The sequence below is a fragment of the Neovison vison genome, chromosome 12 (genome assembly GCF_020171115.1).
Source record: "Neovison vison isolate M4711 chromosome 12, ASM_NN_V1, whole genome shotgun sequence".
NCBI classification, from domain to species: domain Eukaryota; kingdom Metazoa; phylum Chordata; class Mammalia; order Carnivora; family Mustelidae; genus Neogale; species Neogale vison.
The window spans coordinates 26,621,374-26,632,713 of NC_058102.1; positions in this window are offsets into that span (position 1 = coordinate 26,621,374).

Consider the following 11,340-nt stretch of genomic DNA (forward strand, 5'->3'; position numbering starts at 1 on the left):
CAAAAATCTGTTTAATAGGAATTTAAGACATCACAGATAGGATGACATAAAGCCATTAATAGAAAAATACTCTCTTGGACTAAATAAGTACTCAAGTTCTTTGGGTTAAATTAAAAAAACCAACAATTCCTGGTCTTCCTACATCAGCAAGAATACTAAAAGGAAAGGTACACAGATACATTCTACTGATATTTCTGAATTCAAAAATTAAAGAAAAAATCCAGGGTGCCTGGGTGGCTCAGTCAGTTAAGCAGCTGCGTTCGGCTCAGGTCATGATCCTGGAGTCCCCAGGATTGAGCCCCCCATTGGGGTCCCCACTCAGCAGAAAGTCTGCTCCTTCTTCTAACCCTCTTCCCCCTTGTGTTCTCTTTCTCACTCTCTCATTCTCTCTCTCAAATAAATAAATAAAATCTTCAAAAAATTAAAGAGAAAATCCTTGTCATTCAATGGTGGGGTAGGGTAGAAATAGCTTCCTATAAGAACATAAGGTAATAAACAATAAACATTTCATTTATACTACTGATTTTTGGACAGCAATGAAATGTCTACCTACTTTGAAGAAATAGGATTTCGAATCTACCAGCTAAACTAGCTTTTAAGTGAGTGGGCAAAATAAAGACATTGCGCATGTGCAAGGATTCAGAATACACACCACAATGGAAATAAAAAGTCTGGAACGCTTCAGGTACAACTAAGTTAAAGCCATTTCTACAGTCAAAAAACCATTAGCTGCTAGATATATAGAATTACTTTCCTTCCACTCGGAAAGTTTTACCACACATATGTGACTGGAAGAACAAGTAAGGCTATCAGTGGTATAATTTAAACTTAAATGAAGTTTAACAGGCATTTATTTCATGAACAAAAATGACTTCCAGAAAAATCAATCAATCAATCTCATGAGAAGGCTTAAAAATAAATAGGAAGATTTATATCAAGTGTGTTTGTATACAATAAGAAAACTCAAAGCAATAGTGGCTTGAACAAAAGAGGTTGTTTCTCACATAAAATAAGCCTAATGGGAAGTTTAGGACTGGTATAAAAGGAACAGTATTCTGTTCTGTCATCCCCTAACTTTCTGTTCCGTCATCTTCAGGCCTGAATAACCTTATTCAAGTCATCCCATAGCCCAAAAAGGCTGCTGGAATTCCACCAATCATCTCCTTCAGTCTGCAGGTCTGGGGAGAGGCGGGTAAAGAAGCCGTGGTGGCTCAAGTGCCACAGACTCTCACTTCCTGCCAAGACTTAGTAGATTTTCTTAAATAAATATTTCTCTATTTGCTGTATGTTTTTTTGCCCTTGGGACAATTCCCAGAGACTTGGAATGATTTATTTAGAAAGGTATTTCACAAGTTAAATTGTTGTTTTCCTGGAGAGGGGGTCTAGGAAGTCCTGCCTCCACATCCATCCCATTCATCATCACCGTTGAACAATCATCTGTCTTTCTTATCTTTATTCTCATATATATGATGTATCTTTTATCTGGCTCTTTTTAAAGATATTTTTCTTTATCCTCAGTTTTTTAGCCATTTAATAATAATGTGCCTTGATATGGAATTCTTTCTGTTTTTTTCTTCTTGGGGTTTACTGAGCTTCCTAAACTTCCTTAAATATTCTTTGCTCTGTTAATTCTTTCCTCTCCTTCTGAGACTCTGGTGGAGTTTTGTTTTATTTTTTCCATTTTTTCCCCTTCTACTTGGTGATTTTTGTTGACTTTTCTTCAAGTTCCCTGATCTTTTCTTCGGTCATATTCAAACTAATGTTAATCCTACCCAATAATTTTTTAGGCATTGTATTTTTTATATTTCAGATATTGTACTTTTTTCAGTTTTATAATTTCCATATGGTTTCCCTTTTTTTAGCATTTTCATATTTTTCCTGAAATTCCTATGTATTCACAAATCATATCAATTTTTTCCTGTAAGTTCTTTAACATATCTATAATAGTATCTTTAAAACCCTGCATGATAATTCCAACAACTGTGTTGTCTGTGGGTCTCCTTTTGTTTTCTGGGTTTTGGGGGGGGTCTCTTTATTTATTATGGGGCATATTTTTCTGCTTCTTTGTGTGTCTGGTAATTTTTATTGTATATTGGACACTGTAAATGATACATTGTGGAAACTAAATTCTGTTATCTTCCTCTGGTGAGCATTGGGTTTTGTTCCAGAAAGCAGCTAAATTTCTTGTGGACAAACTTAATCCTTTGCAGGCTTGTTTCTAGGTTTTATTAAATGACTTACACTTTTCTTTTTTTTTCTTAGTCCCAGGATATATCTCATAGTCCTAGGATGTGGTCCAAAAACATGGTGCTTCTGGTGTATCATAGGAATGCAAGAGATGTTTCTCAAGCCCCTCTAATTTCATAGGCTTTAACTTCAAACTCTGTCTTCCCAGCACCAGGCAGCAGATGAGATCTCTGCTCAGTTCTTTCAACGGTCCAGCTGTTGTTTTCTACTATGCTCCTTGGAGTCTTGCCCTGGGCATTTGCACTTGAAGAGTCAGCCAAGATTCTGAGAAGATTTTGTACATAGATCTGGGGGCTCCCCCACTACTACTCCTAACTTCCTGGGACTTCCCTTCCCCCTTTAATTTGCAGTTGCTCTGGCAGCCCTGTACTCTGGCCTCTAACTCCTTAGTCCATTAAGTCTGTATCCTGCAGATTGCTCAGTGTCTGCAGAGGGATAAGCCAGTTAAATGTGGATTGTATCTCCTCTAGTTTGTGTCTGTTTGTGGTACTCCTTTAGTGTCTTCAAGTAGATCTATAAGCCAAATTTATAATTATTATCAGTGAGAGGTTTAGTCTGATCCAAACTACTCTGCAATTACTTGAAGCTAGAAGCCTTCATAATTTTTCAAACATAAAGTAGATCATGCTATATATTTTATTTTGTAACACTTTTTAAATTGAATACCAAATAAATAAATAAATTGAATACTGTATTCTAGATATTGCTATGTGTCACTATATATTAATCGACCTTATCTTGCCTGACATATGGTGCTCCAAGCATTTACATATAAGACCATGGAACAAGAATAAACTTAAATGGAATTATGAGTTATGAGTTAGATCTCTTTCAATGTTCTTTGAAAAATATTAAACTACTTTCTTTTTAAAGCTACTCTTTACAATGAATGAGCCACAAGAGTTTTATGCAGGTCTGCAACATTATGAATTTAAACAATCCTCTATTAATGTGGATTTTGGTTGTTTCTAGTTTTCTCTATTATAAGCAATGATGTAATAAACGTTTTTATACATTAATTTTTTGGTATTTCTTATAGAGTCATTATCCTAAGAGTGGAATTGATAAATCAAAGTAAATCAACATTCAGAATTTTAACATGTAATTACCAATTACTCTCCAATAAAGGCTATATCAATATATTCTCTCCAACAGTACATGAGAATGCTTGTTTCTTCGCAACTTTTTAACAACACTGGATATTATTAATCTTTCAAATCTTTCCCATAAGCATTAACTATGCATATGGCATTTCATAAAAGGGGAAGTATCCAACCCTCTTTTGCCATTCTCAGTCTTGATCCTGAGCTATTGTCCCATCCAATTTTCCAACATCATGTCTCAGTCTTGCCTTTCCTTTACATAGGACAGTCAATGCTGTCCTTGGGGGTCTCCCTCAAAAACAATTTGGATTCTTCCCAGCATGCTTCCTCTGACTATACCTGTAAAACATCATTCCCAGTCCAACCTGGTCCAGAGCTTTATCCCCTCTGCTGCTCCACCATGAATATTCACACTGACCTCAATCCCTTCACATTCCCTCATTTACTTTCACAATTCACTTCACTATTCAAAATTTAAGATAGCTTTGTCTTTGTGAACTAAGGTCACTACAATTTCATCTTAGCCTGCAACAATTTTGTCAACTTTGTCGGAAGAAATGCTTTAATATGCCTCCAAAATTACTACTGTAGCTTTCTCGTCTTCCTTACCCTTAAAATGTAATCATTAAGAGAGCAAATTACATACTGGGGCATTTTCCAGTAAAATATATGTAAAGGAAGGACTCTAAAATTAGAAAGGCTCCTTAAAGTTAGAAAATTAAACAGACACATTTTCCAGTACTTTCTCTGGATTCCCACTAAACTGATATGAAGGTATTTTTAAAAAAGATATAAATCCAAGAGAAAAAGAGAACTGGGGCGGGAGGGAGGTGATAGCTAGAAAACATTGCAAGTTAAAACACAAGAGGAAAGATAACCTACCTAGCAGACCCAAGAAAACTAATTCCTAAGTGAGCAAACTAAATAATAGCCCATTTTCCAACACAGAACCCAAAACTATCAAGAATTAGAAGCAATAGGAGTTTGTAATTTGGGGATGAATGGGGAGGAGAGAAATCGAAGGGCTAGACATACCCCTCACCCCAACAAAAATCTTCTTCCTTACTTTGTGCAGCCAGGTGACTCACTCTATGTCTACCTCAGCAGAAAATGGGGTTTATGCCCTGGAAAGACTAAAACAGGTCTCTGAGATGGGGGACACATGGCACAGCTGAGAGATGTAACCGTTTTGGAAACAAAAGTGTTAAATAGTAAATATTAAGACCTTCCCCTATAGCTCCTAGCCCTCTTCCATCACTTTGTTCCCACAATACTGTGCAGGATATAAGACAATTCTTCAATATATGTTTGATAAGCCAAAGGAAAGATATAAAGATACTGACACTAGGGTTATCCAATTAAACAGCCCAACCTGATCTCTTTACGTGTGATCTGTGGTCTTCAAGCCCCACCCACAATACAGAGCTCCATTAAGCTTTTTAGTACCCCAATTTTAAAAGTAAATGAGCAGTCAAGGATCACCAGACATTTGAAGAAAGTCTCAAACATGAAAGAGATTAAAAACAAAGGTACTAAATTAATTTGGAGAAAACAGAATTTAAGTAATAAGATGAAAACTACTAGAGAGCTAAAAGGATATATTAAAAACATGAAGCAATAGGATGATGTTTTAAAGGGTGACTTCATAAAACAAAAAAGTCTTAGAAATTTTAAAAATATGGCATAAACTAAAAATCCAAATAAAGATTGGAAGAAAAATTTGGGTACCTGGGTGACTCAGTTGGTTAAGTGTCAGACTCTTGATTTTGGCTCAGGTCATGATCTCAGGGCCAAGAGATCAAGCCCTGCAACAAGTTCCACACTGGGCATGGAGCCTGCTTAAGGCTCTCCTTAAGGCTCTGCCCTCCTCCACACACTCTTTCTCTCTTTCTCTCTCTCTAAAAAATAAAAAATAATTAAATTTTAAAAATAAAATAAAATGGTTGGAAGAGAAATTTGACAAAACCTTCCAAAGGATAACAAAATTTTAGGAGAAAATCCTAAAAGCTTCTAGAGAGTAAAAAAACTGGTTAGATTCTGACAAAAAAAAAATCAGAATGGTGTGGATGTTTTCAACAGCAACTGTGGGAACTAGAAAAAAATCTGCAGAAAAATGAGCTTTATGGAATTTTATACCAAGTAAAACTAGCGAAAATTAAAATTAATAAAAATAAAATTAGTAATAACTTAATAATACAAAGCCTTTTCAGATAGGCAAGTTCTGGAGCAACATACTCACTATGCAATGTTTTCAGGATACAACTGGAGGAGCTATCCCACAAAATAGGGGAGGGGAAACAAGAGAGAGACAGATATGGGATCTAGGATAAAAGGAACCTAACACAAGAGAGAGGTAAAAAATCTCCTATGTGTGGTTGAAGGGAAATCCTGGGTTAACAGCCATGCTACCAGTCTGGAGAACAACTAGTCTACCTTAGCAAGTCACAAGACTCTGCGAGAAACCTAGGATGATGAAATTGATAGAAAGCCTAAGGCATATGAATATTTGGAGAAGAGATGACACTCCTGAGGGAGAGTTTAAAGGTGAGTTGGTGATAAATACATAGAAAATAAACAAATAAGACAACTCCAGGTAAAACCAAAAGTTCCTTAAGGAAAAATAATCATATTTCAACATTTATATTATCATATTAATACCGATGCAATCAAAATTATGCTATAAATATTGGGAGAATGAAGGATAGAAAGTGTGTATGTCGGGGAGAGGTAGTAATGGAAGATAAGATGTCTCCATAGTGACTCCACAGTGAGAAGCCAGTAGATAATGCCCGAAGCTTGAAAAATCAGTGGCCCAGCAATTTCACTCCTAGGTGTATACACAAGAGAATTAAAAATTTGCACACAGATGTTTGTAACAGCTTTCTTCATAATAGCCAAAAAGTAGAAACAACCCAAATGTCCATCAACTATTGAATGGATAAACAAAAAATTGTATGCCCATACAATGGACTATCACTCAACTATGAAAAGGAATGAATTACTGGCATATGTTACAACATGGATGGCCTCTGAAAACATTGAGTGAAAGAAGCCAGACACAAAGGCCACATACTATATGATCCCATTACATGAAATGTCCATAATAGGCAGATCCATAGAGAAAGTAGCTAGATTAGTGGTTTTCGAGACTGGGGCAGAAGGGATGGGGAGTGACTGCTAATGTATTTGGTGTTTCTTTTGGGGTATTGAAAATGTTCTATAATTACGTAGTAGGAATGGTGGCATAACTGTGAATACCCTAAAAAAAAAATCAATGGATTGTCCAATTATTTAAAAGGGTGAATTTCATGACACATGAATTATATCTCAATATAATTGTCATTAAAAAAAATCAAGGGGTGGCAGCTATTGAGAAATATGGCAAATCCAAAATGAAACAACTAAATAAATTGAAGTGGTTTCCCTGGTGGACTTTTAAATGAGGAAAGTGGATGGTCAAGGGATGTTCTGTGTACTCAGTTGTGTAAGACTATTTGACTGTTAATAGGATCGCATTACCTCAATGAAAGTAAAAATGAAATAAACAGTGACTGAAGAGCAGGTGGAAAGTTCTGGAAGTTCCTGCCAATACCCTATGCTGGCAGCGTGGACTGTGGCTTTTGTAAAGTTTGGGCCCTGTGAGTTGGCCTCAACAAGATGCCCTTTCAGTATGGCAGCTCCTCTACTGATGTCCTGGTGTCTTTATTTAATTTTGGGACAATGAACACGAGCTCCATTGAGCAAGATGCTGTTCATGTCTTGTCACCACAGCCCCCTCCATTGCCTTGCATAGCACCTGACCCACTGGCTTAAATATTTTTTTTTTTAATTAGTGAACAAATGAAACAACACTCCTAAACTAAGTCCTAGGCAAACTAGAGGCAAATGCAATAATATTATATGACACCACCTCTTAGATAGAATATTGGGGTCCTGGATGTAGAGGCTGGGACAGTATGTACTGCCCAAGTATGGTGGAGGGCCAGGGTGCAAGAAATGGCACCTCGTTACCAGTGTTCTAGAACTGGCACATCGAATTTACAGTAATGTTTCCTGTTTAAAAGCTATTGTGTCTCATGTCAACCTCTTTCTCCCCATTTCCATGGTCACTGACTAACATTTGTACAATAACCTTTGATTGCCTTCACCCTGTCATCTTTGGCTGTGGTTCATAGACTAAAGGGGCATTACCGAGAGGTGGTATCTTAGAGAGAAGAACACGAAAGTGAAATAAATGGTGCAACTGGGCCATCAAGATGGAAGGCTAGCCGATAAGTGAACTCCAGGACCAGGCCTGAGGTACTGAGGCAGGGAGTGGGGAACCAGAGCGTCCTCTCAGGAACCTTCTGACCCCTAGGTGAGAGTGGGCCTCCTTTCAGCATGCTCCCATAGCTCACTGATCTTTTCTTTCTTACCATTTGTTGTAGCTTACAACTTTTCACTAGATAGTAAGCTCCATGAGGAGACTGTGATGATGCATACATGTGGGTCTACGGCTGAAGCACTCACTCTGAGTCTTGAATATTGGGGTCATTACTGCCTGAGTGAGCCCTGCACGGCAAGGGAGGCCACCATGGCGGGAGATCTGTTTAGCTCACGGCCAACAGGGCTGGGAAGGGAATGCCTCAGATAGTTATGTGGAGCCCAAACTTGAGATTGACTAGCATCAGCTTCACATAATCTTTGCTTGAATTAACAAATTCAGATGATAGGTCACTTCCCAATCCTGTGGGTGATTTAACCAGGTAAGCTGTTTAGAAGGCCCGATGCAGTCACAGTCAGCTATAGTGGGCAGGAGGATTATTCCTCAGAGGGTAGAGGAGACTAATGACATTTTACTTGGGAAACAGTTTTGGAGTCTACTCTCTAGAGACAGAAGGAAGGCCTTGGGGTGATAACAGAGAGCAAAGAGATTCTATAGTGAAGTCAAGGAGGAGCTCAGATTCCATTTAGTTAGATCAAGTCAGACTGCTGCCCTGTACACTCAGATACTAAGACAACTTCTTAGTGCTGACCCGTAAGCATGACCTAGGGAGAAAAAAAATGTAAACCATTTATCTAAAATCAGGGTTGTCAGGAATGGAATGTGGAATCCCCATACTCCGAGAACAGGAACAGGCCCCTTCTTGCAGAGAATCTGGCTTTTCCTACACTTTCTCATGTAGAAGGCTATCAGGAGAAGGTTATGAATAGAGTCCTTTTCCTTTGGCGAAGGAGACAAATGCTCTATTCACACCCGAGCCATGCCCTGCCTGCAGACTGTCTCAGCCAGGATTATCTTGGCTTTTGATGAAATCCCATGGGCAGTAACGGCAACCTCCCTCTGCTGCTGCGTCACGTGACTGGAGGGCTCGCGCAGCAGGAGCTGTTAAGGCATGTCTATTTCATGAGCATCGCTCACTTAATCTCCGTCCTAATGATGGGAGAAAGGTGCCGACACTGAAAATCCAGCAGGTGGACTAGAAGAAAGAAAGAGAGAGAGAGAGAGAAAGGAAGAAAGAAGGAAAGAAAGAAGGAAAGGAAAGGAAAGGAAAGGAAAGGAAAGGAAAGGAAAGGAAACGAAACGAAACGAAACGAAACGAAACGAAACGAAACGAAACTCAGTTGGGACTGAGTTCGAATTTTGCCACTGGTATGTGTTGTAGTGAATGATGTCGGCCGGGTTAGTTAACTGCCTGGAGTACCAGGCTTCTGACCTATGAAATAAGGGAAGTTGGGCTAAAATCCTGGCTCCTAAGGTTTTCAGAGGATGAAGTAATACGAAACACTCAAGATCACGTTCCCTGTGGCTGGTTCACCACAGAAACTCTCTCAGTGTGCCAACCCCTCTCTCTCTTGCCTCCCCTTCCACTTCTGGGCTCAGGGTAGGTGAATAAGGCATTCCTGCGGAATGAGTCCATTGAGACAGAGCCGGAATTTAGTTCATTGGCTATGTTCTAGCATCGCCTGAAGTAAATAGCAGGATACTGCTCCTGTGCCGCCTGTCATGAAGTGGAGGCAGGGGTTGCATCATCCCAGGTTACCTGTTCTGGAGAGTTCTTTCTGTGCTGAGGACTACAGCAGGAGCTCTCAACGGAGCCTGGCATGTTCTGCCTCAGCGGCCATGGCTGCCTGCGGCAAGGGCCCAGCAGCAAGGATGTGGAATGCAGGAACATTGTGACTCAGCATTTGTTGATTCTCTTTCCACGAATATTGAAAACCTACGTAGAAGACAGACATCATTCATTCGTCTTCAAATATTTCTGTAACATTTTTTCTATGCCTGATGCTGCTCTAGGTACTTCACAGGTACGATCTCAGGGACTCCTCATGCCAATACTGGGAGGTTGGTACCATTATCCCTATTTGGGGGTAAGGAACCTGAAGCAGAGAAGTTATGAAACTTCCGAAGAAACATGTGCACAAGGCTTTTCTTTTACTTGGTGACGGTAACATTTATAGTGCCCCATGGTTTATCTAGTGCTAATGGGTAAGCATACATTCATTTGGTCAAGTTTTCATTTATTCACTGAGACTCATTAATCTTCACGAAGCCTGTGCCAGACTCTGCATTAGGGAGGTGGAGTCACACGAGGCAGGTCTGCCCTCACAGAGCTGACAGTCTGAGGAGACAAATGCCAACGAAGCCCCACTTTTATCCTATGACTCTGCAACCAGCAAAGCAACAGCTGGCTTGGGTCAAGAATGCTGTCATTGTCAGTGGAACAGACTTCTTTTTATAAAATAAATGACCTTGAGGGGGCATTAAACATGGGATAGTTGTACTTGCTTAAACCTCCACAGTCCAGAAGAAAGAATGAGTGTAGGACTAATGCTCCCATCAAACACCCAGTAGGGTATAAGAAGGGCCCACTATTTCCCAGCCTTCACGTGTGTGTTACTAATGAGGAATATTTTGTATGAGGTGTTAGGTATTTATTTCTATGCATACTGAAAAATACATAGACAATAACATCGACCCATTATTCCGAACATACTATTGCTGAAAGATTTCTATAAGTGAGTAAATTCAAAGGAAAAATATTAAACGAAGAATGACATGGGGGGGTACGTTCAATACCAAATATTATCCAAGGGGACTCACATGACTGCTGTTTGGGAAGCTTAAAGTGGTTCCGGTTGAGGACGTCACTGACATTTCGGGCAAGACAGCTTTGCCTCGTGTAGGGTGACCTCTCACACTATGTGCAGCCCCTTCCCACGACGTGGCAGCAGTACACCCCCCAATGCCTGTGGACAAGCCCCCCACAAAATGCCTCCAAACATTTCCAAATGGCACCTGGTAAAAGGCAGGGAGGAATGTGGGGCCACCCCCCTATCCTGGCTGGGAACCACTCCTGTAGACTTGCTGGTTGGAGGGTCCATTAGAAACAAAACAAAACAAAACAAACGAACAAAACCAAGCTATTTCCGGATATTTTTGAACTATAGAAGGAAAAGAAGAAAAAGGCAAGTTCAAGTTCTAAGTGGCTTACAGTGAGAGGCAGCAGAGTAAGAAAAAGAGAACCCAAATGGGAAGAGAGCAAACACACAGAAAGTCCTGGCAAGGGCGAGGCCGGAGCGCGGAGGCCTGGGGCTATAGACAGAGCCTTCTGGCTTGGGGCTGCTGTTTCGGGGCAAGAGCAGTTCCTTCCTGCTTGTCTTACAGGTGCCACCTGGCATCTGACAACGACCAGAGAGAGCGCCCACGGCCTGCTGAAGAACAGGCAGCACCACCTCCTGCCTGAACGAGAGGCAGTGCCAGCAAGCCAGGAAGGCACCTTGCATGAATACAAGGATCATAAGACTAAAAAACGTTGACAGACTTATCAATCACTAAGGCAGGAAAAGAAGGTCCCAGAGAACCACACGTCTCTTTCCAGGGGGCCCATAATATGCTGTGAACGGGGCAGAGGAAGCGCCAGAACATGAGAATGAATGAAGGCTGTTTGTACACCACCCAGGACACTGTCCGTGTCCTTTAAAAATCGCGGTTACTTTTGGCAGCTTG